This window comes from Nicotiana sylvestris, chromosome 11 (assembly GCF_000393655.2).
Source record: "Nicotiana sylvestris chromosome 11, ASM39365v2, whole genome shotgun sequence".
Classification (NCBI taxonomy): domain Eukaryota; kingdom Viridiplantae; phylum Streptophyta; class Magnoliopsida; order Solanales; family Solanaceae; genus Nicotiana; species Nicotiana sylvestris.
The window spans coordinates 154,404,698-154,421,432 of NC_091067.1; the positions used below are offsets into that span (position 1 = coordinate 154,404,698).

A 16,735-nucleotide genomic window follows, 5' to 3' on the forward strand; every position below is an offset into this window, starting at 1 on the left:
GCTTTTCTTTACTTGTTTTAGTCCGTGTGATTTGTTTTAAAAGCTGTTCATGATTGTTGAAATCTGTTTGTTTTGAGTTTTTATTAACTGTGTCCTGTCCACCCTGCCCGAGCCTTTGTGTTTGATTATTTTCTTTCTTCTACTTGTTCACTGATAATGACATGTGTAAGTTGTGCAATCAAGTGAGTATTGAATTGGCTCGTTCATTTAGCTCCTAGGGCCCTTCTGTGTTAACATTGCAATATGAACCCCTTGTGTGATACTGTTAAATGTCTGATTTTTGGTTACGACTGTATGTGTTATAACTAATATAGTCGAGTCGACGAATGTCGTCAATTAATTTCAGTAGTTCAAATGTTAACGATTGAACCGGTTGCTTGCTGCAACTTTGTCTGAATCAAAGTAAGAAACAAGTAGGGTCACTTATGGTTGCTATATTTGAATCTGAAAATAAAAGGGTAGATTGTTAGCTGCAATCTGAATTGATGGCATGTGCACTTGTGCACAGCCTGGTTCCTGCATAAAGGGGCTTTTGATTTTAAAATAGTTTGATAGCATATGCTGTCAGATATATTCTGCTGCCCATACTTTGCTTTAGTTTAAGAAGTATTAAACCTTTTTAAAGAATAAGTCTGCCAGGGAATGTTGATAGGGGTTAATACTTAAATAACTAAGTGGAACTGAAAAGAAGAGACCACATGGGAGGGGTGTTCTTTTGGGTCTAAACAGGCTGTTAAAATGATGACTTTAGGCTTATAAAAGGGGGGGGGACATACAGAGATAAAGGAGGACCGGGAGATGAGAGGAAAAAGGGCACAGAGATAGACACATAAAGAAAGGAGAGTAGGAAAAGAAAAAGGATACCACCTGATACTAGGGAAAGTGAACACAGAGAGAAAGGGGATTAGGCATAGACACAGACTTCCATCAGTTCTGAGAAAGAGAATCAAAAAAGAGGGGAGAGCAAAAAGACATACATAGATACACATAGATACAGAAATAGAAAGAGAGTGAGAAAGAGATAAAACAGATTAGGAAATCAGAAACTTGGTTTTGTTTGTATGAAGTTCATCTGTTGTCAATGTGTTAGGCAGTGTTGCTTCTTCTAAGTTTCAATCGAGATTATTGTTAGTGTTTTGTTGCATTTGGTATATCTCGGAATTGGATTGTCTGGAGTTTTGTTTCCACCACACTGTGTGCTGCTCCATTTGGTTGCTTTCTCTCCAACTATAGCTCCACTTCTTGCAATAGAATCTGTTCTGCTGTGTTGTTTCGATTGCTGCTGTTATTCTGATTCCTGCTGCTGCTGATATCCCCTGTTATTCTCTTCTTCCTCTTTGCATTTCAGCATTCCAGGTACACATTTCCAATCCTATGTGGGTGTAAACTGTAACAGTTCGAAAGCATGAAATGAAAGGAGTTCCAAGAAGTTTAAATGTCTGTTTGTAATGCTCATGGTCTATTGATTTCTTCGTATAAATTGATCAGTGTGTAATTCAATAGCAAAAAATCTAGTTAGTTAATACTTAACTGAGTTTTAGCCTCTTGTATCTTAGTTTATAGTTGTTTGTTGATATGAGTTAAGTAATGGTGCAGTGCGTAGAATGTACAAATATTTGACATAGTGACTGACCGGATTCTTGTTTTAGCTATAATGATATGCATAGGATAGGATACTTCCACCTTACACAATGATGTTCTGTTTTAGTTTCTTTCGTCAAAACCCGCTAGGCAATATATAGGAGCACGTTCGAACCCCCAGTGATAATAATGCCTAGTGGGTTAATTCCCTTAACCTAGCCTAAATGAGTCTAGTTTGAATTCAATTCAAAAGATGTTTTGGGTATGAGCATAGCATTTGTCATGTAATTTCTTTGTCAAAGTAGAACACTTCTCATAAAAGTAGGACGTCTTTTTTACTTTATAAATAATTAATCAGAAATTGATAAGAATTAGGCCCAAAGCATATACTTGAATTGATATGTATCTTCCTTCTTCTATTTTAGACTGAACATAGTAGAAATGTAGCCACTTTAGGATATCCTTTCTAAATAGAGACGAGCCTCGCCAAATAAAAATGCAAAATTGCGGGGCCCTCAATAAATAATCATAATAAATATTTAGAATTCAGGATAGGCCGTTTAGTGAATTTCATGGCTTCCTACAAATAATAATGCGCTAGACTCTTTAGGCGCGGCTTAATTAAATTACATTCTTAAACTCGGGTGCACATTGATGTGACCCGAATCCAAATCTCAACGGAGTCGAAATGTGTTAACAACTACGGGTGCATTGATTGTGACGTGGTTCGAGATGCATTTTCATGACGTTGCAATTCTATAAAAATAAATGATAATAATAAAAGCGGTTTAAACTTAATAAAAGCACACAAGTTATAACATGTATTAAAATCAAATATTTAGCCATTATAACAATTTAAGCGACCGTGCTAGAACCACGGGATTTGAGGGTGCCTAACACCTTCCCTCGGGTCAACAGAATTCCTTACTTAGAATTTCTGGTTCGCAGACTTCATTTGGAAAAGTCGAAAATTTCCTCGATTCGGGATTCAAGATAAACCGGTGACTTGGGACACCAAAAGCCAAACCTTTCCCAAGTGGCGACTCTGAATTAAATAAATAATCCCATTTCGAATATTGTCACTTAAATTGGAAAAACTCCACCCGCGCATCTTACCCTTCGGGGCCGGGCGCGCAAAAAGGAGGTGTGACAGCGAGCTCCAGCTCCAGCTCTACCAAAACAGCCATCGCTGCTGTGCCATCACCTTCCTCACGTCCAAACGACTACCCCCTTTACGTCATAACCTTCCTCGTCGTCCACCCAGACCACCCTCATCGTCGCCATAGACTCCCTCCGTTCGTCGCTACATCCGTCAATCGGACGAGCTCAACCTCACTATCGAGCAACTAGATCGTCCCCGTCATCCTTCTTCCAGTCGACAACCAATCAACCAGCCCCACGACCACCGGAGCCTCGTCGAGCAGCAGCTGTTGCTGCTGCTGTTGCTTCACGTTCTTCTCCTTCGAACACCATAACACCAGCCCCCAGGTCTCTAACCAATCAGCCCAGTTGCCGCTGTTTCTTCACTGTCGTCGCGCAGTCCGTCTTAGGTCGTCGTTTGGGTTGTGCTCGTGGTTTCCGGTATGAGATCTTTGAGCTTGACATCGAGGTTCCAAGGTTCCGTCGTTGGAGAGGTTTTCGGTAGTTGTCGGTCCAGTTTGGTTGTTGTTCTTGCTTCAAACAGGTGCATACACATTTCTAAACTTGTGATATTTGCTTAAATGGAATGAAAATGACATGGATTTCCTATGAACTATTTGTGTCTCGTCTTTGTTGAATTGCTTTTGATTTTACCATGGATATTATTACCTATTAGAATTGTTGTTCCATATTTGTTTAACCTCGGATGACTTCATTGTTATTTTGTTTATTTCGTTTTTTTTGTTTGAATTTTGTCTTATAAGATATGTTCCACAAAATGGGTACATGAAAGAAATAAGTTGCTGGATTTAGATTATAGCTTAACTATTAGTCTCCATGATTTAATTGTTAGTCTAATTCTATAATGCTTGCTTTACAATAGTCACAAAGTTTATATAAAAGAATAACGAACACCTAGTATACTTAAAGACGCGCCTTTATTATAGTGATTATGGGTACGGTTCCCTGGACATAGTTGTGATGCTTAATTTCTAAATTCGAGGGTGCATTTCATGTGACCCGGCTTCAATTTCGAACAAGGTTAAATAAAGCGTCTCGTGAAGCACATGTGCTATGGTTTGAGATGTTTTAAATAACCTTGAATTTTTCCGAAATGTTAAAAGCTATTAAAATAATAACACCTTTTTTTGCTTTAACTTTTGTTTTAACTTTAACTTTTGCTTTTGCTTTAACTTTTGCTTTTGCTTTAACTTTTGCTTTTGTTTTCCCTTTAAGCTTTAACTTTTTCTTTTGGCTTTAGGTTTAGTTTAAACATATGTACATCATGTGCCTATTGTTATTTGAAATATTTTTAAGTTTGTTGTCAGACGAGCCTCGCCAAAAAAAAAAGTTCACAAACTGCGAGGCTCTCATAAATGTATATATATTAAAAATACTTAGAATACGGGATGAACCGTCTAGCAAACTTCACGGCTTTTCCCAAAGATAATAACGCGTTAGACTCTTTAGGCGCGATTTTAATTAAATTACATTCTTAAATTCGGGTGCGCATTTATGTGACCCAAATCCAAATCTCAACGGAGACGAAATGTATAAACAACCACGGGTGCATTGATTGCGACGTGGTTCGAGATGCATTTTCACGACGTTGCAATTCTATTAAAAAATAATAATAAAAGCGGTTTAAACTTAATAAAAGCACACAAGTTATAACATGTATTAAAATCTGATATTTAGTCATTATAACAATTTAAGCGACCGTGATAGAACCCCGAGATTCGGGGGTGCCTAACACCTTCCCTCGGGTCAACGGAATTCCTTACTTAGAATTTTTGGTTCGCAGACTTCATTTGGAAAGTCGAATATTTTCCTCGAATTGGGATTCAAGATAAACCGGTGACTTGGGACACCAAAAGCCAAACCTTTCCCAAGTGGCAACTCTGAATTAAATAAATAATCTCATTTCGAATATTGTCACTTAAATTCGAAAAAACTATCTCACGCATTTATCCTTCGGGGTAGGCACGCAAAAAGGAGGTATGACATCAACGGCGAACCATCTCCAAACTTATGGCCAAATTGAAAGAATCAACTACCTGCTAGAAGAGTACTTGAGGCATTTTGTGACTGCGAGTCAACGGAATTGGACTGATTTGTTAGATTGTGCACAATTCTCTTACAATTTGCACAAGTTTTCAGCCACAGAGAAGAGTCCATTTGAGATCGTTTTGGGGAAGCAACCAAGGCTACCAACGAAGATGGTGCAACAGAAGACTAGTGGGAAATGTCCAGCGGCATACCGTTATGGGTTTGATAGACAGACTATGATGGATGAAGTAGTAGACAGTTTGAAAATGGCTCAGAAACGCATGAAAAAATATGCTGATCGGAACAGGCGTCCATTTGAGTTCAAAGTGGGTGACAAAGTGTTGTTGAAGCTTACTCCTCAAATCTGGAAGAAGATTGATAGCAGGGTAAGGAATAGAGCATTGGTTTCAAGATATGATGGTCCCTTTGAAGTTATTGAAAAGGTGGGTGAATTTGCTTACCGTTTGAATTTGCCGAAAAGAATGAAAATACACCCAACTTTCCATGTGAGTTATTTGAGGCCTTATGTGGAATATCCTGAAGATCCGGATAGGCATAAAATCAAGAAATCTCCTCCTAAAGTGCGCTATCATATTGAGGATGAGATTGAAAAGATTCTAGACCACCGGGTACTTGGGATGCACAAAAAGAATAGGCAGACAAAATTTTTAATTCAATTGAAAGGCAAGCCCGAGGCTGATGCAACTTGGGAGAAGGGTAATTCATTATGGCAATTCGAAGATCAAATTGAGGACTATTTGAAATCAACCTTGACGAGGGCGTCGAGTTCAACATGTGGGGGTGGTTTGTAAGCCCCTAATAATGAGACTTGACGACTGTTGGGCAGAATTCGTGTCAAGGGCTTGTACATTGCCCCTTGACATGGGTTTGTGGAAATGTTGGCAAGAAATGTGCAAAGCTGGGTATGTGTCTAAGTTAGTGATGGACTTAGACAATTCAGCTAGGCAAGGCACCTTGAGAGTTGGCAAGGCAGCCATGGTTCGTGGGCATCAGCAATGGCAACGAATGTGCATGGCACTTGTCAAAGGCATGCGTGGATCAGTGGAACGACTAAGTTTGTGGAAAGGCGTGGCTATGAGCTATGGGTGAGGCATGGTCCAAAATAGTACAAGGCAGAAGGCTAAGTATGGGAAAAAGCTGGAAGACAAGTGTGCAAAAGCATGTGACGGAAGAGGTGTGCAATGCATGTGCTTTGGAAGTTAAAGACATGTGCAAAGCACATGTGCAGCTGACTCAAATGCTGAAGACAAGTCCAATTTCGTGGGAAGGGTTTGAATTCGAATTTAAACATATTGGTTATGCTTGTTTGTAGGAATGTCATGTGCATGGCACATTGTTTTAACTGCCCCAACTGCCCCTTTGTAAAACTGCCATAGGCAGGCCCCTTTTTGTATGTGTATTTTTGTTTGGGAATAAGGCAAGTAGCATATTGTGAGACTTTCCTAATGTGAGTCCTTTTTGTATTCTGCGAGAATAATAAAGGTTGGGTGATTTTACCCGTAATACTGTGTGTTGTTAAGATTGGCTAAGTCTGAATAATTCTAAGTGCCAGGCTGTGTGTGTGCGAAAAAGTGAGGCTGAGTGGCTGTGTGATTAGCTACTGTCGTGCAGTGTCAATAATGTGAAAAATTGGCCCTGTAACACCTACCATGGTAGTGATGGGTGACGGAGAATTAGTGTTCGATTCCGGAGAGGGAGCCTGAGAAATGGCTACCACATCCAAGGAAGGCAGCAGGCACGCAAATTACCCAATACTGGCATGGGGAGGTAGTGACAATAAATAACAATACCGGGCTCTATGGGTCTAGTAATATGAATGAGTACAATCTAAATCCCTTAACGAGGATCTATTGGAGGGCAAGTCTGGTGCAAACAGCCGCGCTAATTCCAGCTCCAATAGCGTATATTTAAGTTGTTGCAGTTAAAAAACTCGTAGTTGGATTTTGGGATGGGCCGGCTGGTCCGCCTTAGGTGTGCACCGGTTGTCTCATCCCTTCGGCGGGCGATGCACTCCTGGCCTTAATTAGCTGTGTCATGCCTCCGGTGCTGTTACTTTGAAGAAATTAGAGTGCTCAAAGCAAGCCTACGCTCTGTATACATTATTATGGGATAACATTATAGGATTTCGATCATATTACATTGGCCTTCGGGATCAGAGTAATAATTAATAGGGACAATCGGGGGCATTCGTATTTATTAGTCAGAGGTGAAATTCTTGGATTTATGAAAGATGAACAACTGCGAAAGCATTTTCCAGGGATGTTTTCCTTAATCACGAAAGAAAGTTGGGGGCTCGAGGACGATCAGATACCATCCTAGTCTCAACCATAAACGATGCCGACCAGGGATCGGCGGATGTTACTTTAAGGTCTCCGCCGGCACCTTATCAAAAATCAAAGTTTTTGGGCTCTGGGGGAAGTATGGTCGCAAGACTGAAACTTAAAGGAATTGACCAAAAGGCAACACCAAAAGTGGAGCCTGCGGCTTAATTTGACTCAACACGGGGAAACATACCAGGTCCAGACATAGTAAGGATTGATAGACTGAGAGCTCTTTCTTGATTCTATGGTTGGTGGTGCATTGGCTGTTCTTAGTTAGTAAAACGATTTCTCTGGTTAATTTTGTTAACGAATGAGACCTCAGCCTGCTAACTAGCTATGCGGAGGTATCCCTTCGTAACCAGCTTCTTAGAGGGACTACAGTCATTTAGGTCGCGGAAGTTTGAGGCAATAATAGGTCTGTGATTCCCTTAGATGTTCTTGGCCGCACGCGCGCTACACTGATGTATTCAACGAGTTTATAGCCTTGGCTGACAGGCCCGACTAATCTTTGAAATTTCATCGTGATGGGGATAGATCATTGTAATTGTTGGTCTTCAACGAGGAATTCCTAGTATGTGTGAGTCATCAGCTCGCGTTGACTACGTCCCTACCCTTTGTACACATCACCCGTCGCTCCTACCGATTAAATGATCCAGTGAAATGTTCAGATCACAACAACGACGTCATGAGAAGTCCATTGAACCTTATCATTTAGAGGAAGGAGAAGTTGTAACAAGGTTTCCGTAGGTGAACCTGTGGAAGGATCATTGTCGAAACCTACCGCAGAACGACCCACAAACTTGTTTAAACACTGGGGAGCGGTATGGCCGGGGTGCTTCGATCTTCGTCCGTGCAGCTCTCTCCTATCCCCAGCATGCACGCTCGCGTGCGTGTTGGGTAATTAACAAACCTCGGCGCGAAAAGCGCCAGGGAATACTAAATTGAAAGCATGCCTCTCGCACACCATTCGTGGCGCGTGCGGGGGGACTTGTGCTTATTTTGAAACACAAACGACTCTCGACAACAGATATCTCGGCTCTTGCATCGATGAAAAATATAGCGAAATACGATACTTGGTGTGATTTGTAGAATCCCATGAACCATCGAATCTTTGAACACAAGTTGCGCCCGAAGCCATTAGGTCAAGGGCACGTCTGCCTGGGCATCATGCATCACATCGCCCCCATACATTGCTCCCATTCTCATGGTCGTGGTAGTGTCGTGGGTCGGCCTCCTGTGCACCTCGAGCATGCGGTTGGCTTAAATGCGAGTCCACGGCGATGGACGTCACGATAAGTGGTGGTTGAAACTCAACTCTCGTAATGTCGCTGCTCCAACCCGTCGCATGTTTGGGCTCCCCGACCCTTATAGCACTTAGGCACTCCAACCTTGACCCTGGGTCAGGCGGGACTACTCGATGAATTTAAGCATATCAACTAGCGGAGGAAAAGAAACTTATAAGGATTCCCTAGTAACGGCGAGCGAATAGGGAATAGCACAACCTTAGAATCGGGCGGCTCCATCGTCCGAATTATAGTCTGGAGAAACATCCTCAGCAGCGGACCGGGCCCAAGTCCCCTGGAAGGGGACACTAAAGAGGGTGAGAGCCCTATTGTGCTAGGACCCTGTCGCACTACGAGGCGTTGTCTATGAGTCGGGTTGTTTGAGAATGCAGCCCAAATTGGGTGGTTAATTCCGTCCCAGGCTAAATACGGGCGAGAGACCGATAGCGAACAAGTACCGCGAGGGAAAGATGAAAAGGACTTTGAAAAGAGACTCAAAGAGTGATTGAAATTGTTGGGAGGGAAGTGGATTGGGGCCAGTGATGTGCCTCGGTCGGATGTGGAACGATGTTATGCCGGTGTGCCGATCAACTCGGGGAGTGAATCAACGTTGATTAGGGGCGGCCAAAGCCCGGGCTTTTGATATGCTCGTGGAACGTCATCTCCTTGATTGTAGAAGGCAACATGCACCTCTATCATGCTTCGTCATATGCATGCTCCGGACGCTGGTCTGTGGGCTCCCTATTCGACCCATCTTGAAACACGGACAAAGGAGTCTAACATGTGTGTGAGTCAATGGGTGAGTAAACCCACAAGGCATAAGGAATCTGATTGGTGGGATCCCCCTGAGGGGTGCACCGCTGATCGACCTTGATCTTCTGTGAAGGGTTTGAGTGTTACCATACCTGTCGTGACCCGAAAGATCGTGAACTATGCCTGAGCGGGGCGAAGCCATAGGAAACTCTGGTGGAGGCCCGTAGCGATACTAATGTGAAAATCGTCCGTCTAACTTAGGTATAGGGGCAAAAGACTAATCGAACTGTCTAGTAGCAGGTTCAGTTTCCCTCAGGATAGCTGGAGCTCGCGTGCGAGTTCTATCGGGTAAAGCTAATGATTTGAGGCATCGGGGGTGCAATGCCCTCGACCTATTCTAAAACTTTAAATAAGTAGGATGGCGCAATTGCTTTATTGAGCTACGCCACGGAATCAAGAGCTCGAAGTGGGCAATATTTTGTAAGTAGAACTGGCGATGTGGGATGAATCGGAAGCAGGGTTACAGTGATAAAATGCGCACTAACCTAGATCCCACAAAAGGGTGTTGGTCGATTAAGACAGCAGGACAGTGGTCATGGAAGTCGAAATCCGCTAAGGACTATGTATCAACTTACTTGCCAAATCAACTAGCCCCGAAAATGGATGGCTCTTAATCACGCGACCTACACCCGGCTGTCAGGCAAGTGCTAGGCCCCGATGAGTCGGATGGAGCGACGATCTCTTCAAAACCTTGGGCGTGAGCCTGGGTGGAGCGGCTGTCAGTGCAGATCTTGGTGGTAGTAGCAAATATTCAAATGAGAACTTTGAAAGCCGAATAGGGGAAAGGTTCTATGTGAACGGCACTTGCACTTGGGTTAGTCGATCTTAAGGGTTGGGGAAACCCTGATATATAGCGCGTTTCACGCGTACTCTTAAAGGGAATTAGGGACATGGCGGTTGACGACAACGTTAGAAAGTCCGGATTTGTCGGCGGGGTCCTAAAGAAGAGTTATCTTTTTTGTTTAATAGCATGCCCACCCTGGAAATAACTCAGTTGGAGGTAGGGTCCAGCGGCTGGAAGATGACCGCACATCCAGTGGTGTCCGGTGCGCCCACGACGGCCCTTGAAAATCTGAAGGACCGAGTGTCGTCCATGCTCGATCGTACTCATAACCGCATCAGGTTTCCGAGGTGAACAACCTCTAGTCGATGGAACAATGTAGGCAAGGGAAGTCGGAAAAATGGATCTGTAACTTTGGGAAAAGGATTGGCTCTAAGGGCTTGGCATGTGGGTCCTAGTCCCGCACCCGTCAGCTGTCGGTGGACTACTTGAGCTGCTCCCGCGGCGAAAGTGGGTCGCCGCGTGCCGGCTGGGGGACGAACTGGGACCGGTTCATTCGGGGGCCTTTCCCGGACGTTAAACAGCCAACTCAAAACTAGTACGGACAAGGGGAATCCGACTGTTTAATTAAAACAAAGCATTGCGATGGTCCCTACGGATGTTTATGTAATGTGATTTCTGTCTAGTGCTCTGAATATCAAAGTGACGAAATTCAACTAAGTACGGGTAAATGGCGGGAGTAACTATGACTCTCTTAAGGTAGCCAAATTCCTCATCATCTAATTAGTGACGCGCATGAATGGATTAACAAGATTCCCACTATCTTTGTCTACTATCTAGCGAAACCATAGCCAAGGGAATGGGTTTGGCAGAATCAGCGGGGAAAGAAGACACTATTGATCTTGACTCTAGTCCGACTTTGTGAAATGACTTGAGAGTTGTAGTATAAGTGGGAGCGGAAAGGTAAAAGTGGAATACCACTACTTTTAACGTTATTTTACTTATTCCGTGAATTGGAAGCGGGGCACTGCCCCTTTTTTTGGACCCAAGGCTTGCTTGCAGGCCGATTCGGGCTGAAGACATTGTTAGTTGGGGAGTTTGGCTAGGGCGGCACATCTATTAAAAGGCAACGCAGGTGTCATAAGATGAGCTCAACGAGAACAGAAAGCTCGTGTGGAACAGAAGGGTAAAAGCTCGTTTGATTCTAATTTCCAATACGAATACGAATCGTGAAAGCGTGGACTAACGATCTTTTGGACCTCTGAAATTCGAAGCTAGAGGTGTCAAAAAAGTTACCACATGGATAACTAGCTTGTGGCAGCCAAGTGTTTATAGCGACGTTGCTTTTTGATCCTTCGATGTCAGCTCTTCCTATCATTGTGAAGCAAAATTCACCAAGTATTGGATTGTTCACCCACCAATAGGGAACGTGAGCTGGGTTTAGATCGTCGTGAGACAGGTTAGTTTTACCCTACTGATGACAGTATCACAATAGTAATTCAACCTAGTATGAGAGGAACAATTGATACAATTGGTCATTGCGCTTGGTTAAAAAGCTAGTGGCGTGAAGCTACCATGCACTGGATTATGACTGAACGCCTCTAAGTTAGAATCCGGGCTAGAAGAGACTCATGCGCTCGCCGTCCTCTTGTCGACCCGTAGTAGGGGCCTTTGTCCCCCAAGGGCATATATTGTTGTCTAGGTCATCGCGGCGGAAAAGCCGCGGTGGCCGCCTTGAAGTATAATTTCCATCGAGTGGCGGGTAGAATCCTTTACAGATGACCTAAATACGCGACGAGGTATTGTAAGTGGCAGAGTAGCCTTGCTACCACAATCCACTAAGATTCATCCCTTTGTCGCTATAATTCGTCATCCCTCTCCCTCCAATCCAATCATTTTCTAACTTTTCCAAGAAGAGGTTTACTCCTCCCTTGATGTTATATAATACTTAGTGTTGGAAAATCGAAAAAGTCGTCAAGACCTTGGAACGTATACTATTTGTGTATTAAGTGGCCAATGTGACTTGACACTTAGTCATGTCGCGGGAAATACCTAACCAATTTTCACTACTAGAGGTTTTTCGGTGTATCGGTTGCGAGGCCGAGGCCTATGCCAAGGGCGATGTGCCAATACAATGCCGCAAGTAGAGGTTATTCGGTGTGTCGCTTACGAGGCCGAGGCCTATGCCAAGGATGATGTGCTAATACAAGTTGTCAAGTAGAGGTTTTTTGAGGCGTCGCAGTGCGAGGCCAAGGCACAAGCCAAGAAAGATTTGCCAATGCTACGTCGCAAGTAGCGGTTTTTTGGGGTGTCATTTGAGAGGCCAAGGCCATGGCACGACATAGGACATGGCAGGACGTCGCAGGACATGGTAGGGTGTGGCCATAGCAAAGGTCAGGACGTCGCAGGGCGTAACCATGGCACGAGTTAGGACGTGTCAAGACATCGCAGGACATGGCCATGGCACGGGTCAAGACGTGTCAGGACGTCGCAGGCCATGGCCATGGCACATGTCAGGATGAGTCAGGACGTCGCATGACATGGCAGGGCGTGGCCATGGCACGGGTCAGGACGTGACAGGATGTTGCAGGATATGGCAGTGTGTGGCCATGGCACGAGTCAGGACGTCACCGAACATGGCAAGGCGTGGCCATGACATGAGTCAGGACGTGTCAGAATGTCGCAGGACATGTCAGAACGTCGCAGGACATGGCAAGGCGTGGCCATGGCATAAGTTAGGACGTGTTAGGATGCTGTGGGACATGGCAGGGAGAGGCCATGGCACAGGTCAGGACATGTCAGGATGTCGCAGGACATGGAAGGGCGTGGCCATGTCACGGGTCAGGACGTGTCAAGATGTCATAGGACTTGGTAGGGCATGGCCATGGCACATGTCAGGACGTCGCATGACATGGCAGGGCAAATCCATGACACGTGTCAGGACATCATAGGACATGGCCATGGCACGTGTCAGGACGTTTCAGGACGTCACAGGATATAGCCATGACACGGGTCAGGACATGTCAAGACGTTGCAGGACATGGTGGACATGGCCATGGCACGAGTCAGGAAGTGTCAGGAAATGGTAGCGTGTGGCAATGGCACGTGTCATGACGTGTTAGGATGTCACAAGACATGGCAGGATGTGGCCATGGCACGGGTCAGGATGTGTCAGGACATCACAGGACATGGTAGGGCATGGCCATTGCACGTGTTAAGATGTGTCAGGACATCGCAGGACATGGCCATGACACAAGTCAGGACGTGTTAGGACGTCGCAGGACATGGCAGGGCATGTCCATGTCATGCGTCAGGATGTTGCAGGACATGGCAGGGCATAGCCATGGCATATGTCTGGACGTGTCAAGACATTGTAGGACATGTCCATGGCACGTGTCAGGACGTCGCAGGACATGTTCATGGAACGGTTCAGGATGTGTCAGTACTTCGCAGGACATGGCCATGGCACATGTCATTATGTGTCTGGACTTCGCAGGATATGGCCAGAGCACGTGTCAGGACGTCGCAGGATATGGCCATGGCACGTGTTAGGACGTTGCAGGATATGGCATGGCAGGTGTCAGGACGACGCAGGACATGTCCATGGCACGAGTCAGGACGTGTCAGGACATCAAATGACATGGCCATGTCACAGGATAGGACGTGTTAGGACGTCGCAGGACATGGCAGGGCATGGCCATGGCACGAGTCAGGACGTCGCAGGACATGGACCTGGCATGGGTCAGGACGTGTCAGGACATCGCAGGACATGCCAGGGCGTGGCCATGGCACTGGTCAGGACGTGTCATGATGTCGCAGGGCATGGCAAGGCATGGCCATGGCACGTGTCAGGACGCCGCAGGACATGGAAGGGTGTGGCTATGGCACGACGCAAGATGAGTCAGGACGTCGTAGGACATGGTAGGGCGTGGCCATAGCAAAAGTTAGGACGTCGCAGGACATGGTAGGGGTGGCAATGGAACGACGCATGATGTGTCAGGACGTGTCAGTGCGTCGCAGGACATGGCAGGGCATGGCCGTAGCACGACGTCGCACCAAGCCACACCACATCGAACCACGTTGCACCACGTCGCTCCACATCGCACAACGTCTAGTTCTAGCCAATGCTTAGCAACATGTCAAGCGCAATGATGTTGGTGGTCGTTAGTGGCGGTGGTGGAAAGTCGCGGTAGCGACCAACGATGGTTGGTCGATGCTTGGTTGTTGGCGGTGGTGGTTTCAAATCGGAATCGCTTGTTATGGTTACGACATTAGAGGTGCCTCATGCTTATTGGTGGTTGGTCATCTATATGCTTTTATAATAATATTATGTATTTTACCTATTTTTTAATCTATTTTTTATTAATTTTTATGCATTTTTTGTAATTTTAAATAATTTTTATTTTACTTTTTTTATAAAATATTTACTCTTTTATGTGTTATATTATTAAAAGATGTATTGGAATTTTTCTCCATTGTTTTTTCTATATTTATAATAAATTTCATATTTTTAGTATTTTATTAAGTATTTTTCGTTTTATAATAAAAATATTTCAAAAAATATTATTTTTTGTAAAAAATATCATTTACAATGTTTAAAAGTCATTTGTGAATATATTAGCTAAGTTTTACTTTAGTCTGTGCTATTTGGTGTTGTGACAATGGAGGTTCCTCATGCTTATTGGTGGTTGGTCATCTATATGCTTTTATAATAATATTATGTATTTCACCTATTTTTTATGCATTTTTTGTAATTTTAAATAATTTTTATGTTACTTTTATAGAAAAATATTTACTCTTTTATGTGTTATATTATTAAAAGATGTATTGGAATTTTTCTCCATTGTTTTTGCTATATTTATAATAATTTTCATATTTTTTAGTATTTTATTAAGTATTTTTCGTTTTATAATAAAAATATTTCAAAAGATATTATTTTTTGTAAAAAAATATCATTTACAATGTTTAAAAGTCATTGTGAATATATTAGCTAAGTTGTACTTTAGTTTGTGCTATTTGGTGTTGTACATATCTATTATGATTCTCTGGCCAAAACATGTCTACTCCTGAAACTTGAGTTTTTTTTAAGCATATATAATGGGGGTAGAGGTGTTGAAAGACACCTCAAGTGCTTGCTTCCTGGCATAGGCGGGCATGCATGGGCGACGCTGGCCTGGGGTGTGGACATTAGGGGCATGCACGGCTTGTCCGTGCTACGTCCCTAATGTTCGCAAACCGTGCCGGCAAGTACTCGTGTGAGCTCGTAGTACGTCCGGTGGCGACACCACTCGCGGGAAACATTGGCTTTTGGCAACGAACGGTGGAGCATCGTGCAAGTAGCACCGCAAGGTGTCGTGCGTATGGGGCTAACCTCAGTACAAGTTGATTGCCATTGGATGGTGTGGGCAAAATTAGGTCGCGACATCGCTCGTGGTGGCTAATGGCTTTTGGCAATGGAATGGTGGAGCATCGTGCAAGTATCTTGGCAAGGTGCCATGTACATGGGGCAAAGCTTAGTAAGTTGCCAATGGCCATCAGTTATTGTGGGTTGTGTCTAGCACCGCTCGTGGCAGCTGATGGCTTTTGAAAATGAACAACGCAACATCATGCAAGTGGCGCCGCAAGGTGCCATGCACATGGGGTGAAGCTCAGTACATGTTGATGACCATCAGGTGTTGCGGGCAACATCAGGAGGCGACATCGCTCGTGGCGGCTGATAGCTTTTGGCAATGGAACGACAAAGCTTCATGCAAGTAGCGCCGCAAGGTGCCATGCACATGGGCCGAAGCTCAGTAAATTACCAATTGCCATCGGTTGTTGGGGGTTTTGTTTGACACCCCCTCGTGGCAACTAATGCTTTTTGGTAAGTAACGGCGGATCGTCGTGCAAGTAGCGCCGTAAGGGGTCGTGCTCATGACTGAAGCTCAGTACTTGTTGATTGCCATTGGTTGTTGTGGGCAACATCGGAAGGTGACATCGCTCGTGGCGGCTAGTAGCTTTTGGCAATGGAATGGCAAATCGTCGTGCAAGTTGCGCTGCAAGGTGCCATGCGCATGGGGTGAAGCTCAGTAAATTGTTGATTTCCATCGGTTGTTGTAGGTTGTGTCTGGCAACGCTCGTGGGAGCTGATGACTTTTGGTAACGAACGACGTAGTGTCATGCAAGTAGCGCTGCAAGGTGCCGTGCGCATAGGGCGAGCTCAGTACATGTCGATTTCCATTGATTATTGTGGGTAACATCAGAAGGCGACATCGCTCGTGGCGGCTGATGGCATTTGGCAAAGGGATGGCAAAGCGTCATGCAAGTGGCGCCGCAAGGTGCATACGCATGGGGCGAAGATTAGTAAGTTGCCGATGCCATCGATTGTTGTGGGCTGTGTCTGGCATCGCTCATGGCAGCCGATGGCTTTTCACAACGAATGGCGCAGCGTCGTGCAAGTTGCGCCGCAAGGTGCTGTGCAAATGGGGCTAAGCTCAGTACATGTTGATTGCCATTGGTTGTTGCGGGCAACATCAGGGGGTGACATCGCTCGTGGCAGTTGATGGCTTTTGGCAATGGAACGGCAAAAACACCGTGCAAGTAGCGCCGCAAAGTGCCATGCGATGGGGCAAAGCTTAGTAAGTTGTCTATTGCCATCGGTTGTTATGGATTGTGCCTGGCATCGCTCGTGGTAGCCAATGGCTTTTGGCAATGAATGGTGGAGAGTCGTGCAAGTAGTGCCGCAAGGTGTCGTGCGCATGGGGCTA

General features: G+C 44.8%; 2 non-coding genes across 2 annotated transcripts; both read left to right on the forward strand.

Annotated features, from left to right (window-relative positions):
• The first annotated feature begins 8,124 nt into the window (after positions 1-8,124).
• On the forward strand, positions 8,125-8,280 carry LOC138882414 (5.8S ribosomal RNA). Its single transcript, XR_011404019.1, has one exon. It is a non-coding gene; the product is annotated as a 5.8S ribosomal RNA (ribosomal RNA).
• A 222-nt stretch (positions 8,281-8,502) lies between these two features.
• LOC138882512 (28S ribosomal RNA) lies at positions 8,503-11,859 on the forward strand. The gene has a single exon (XR_011404109.1). It is a non-coding gene; the product is annotated as a 28S ribosomal RNA (ribosomal RNA).
• Positions 11,860-16,735: the final 4,876 nt, after the last annotated feature.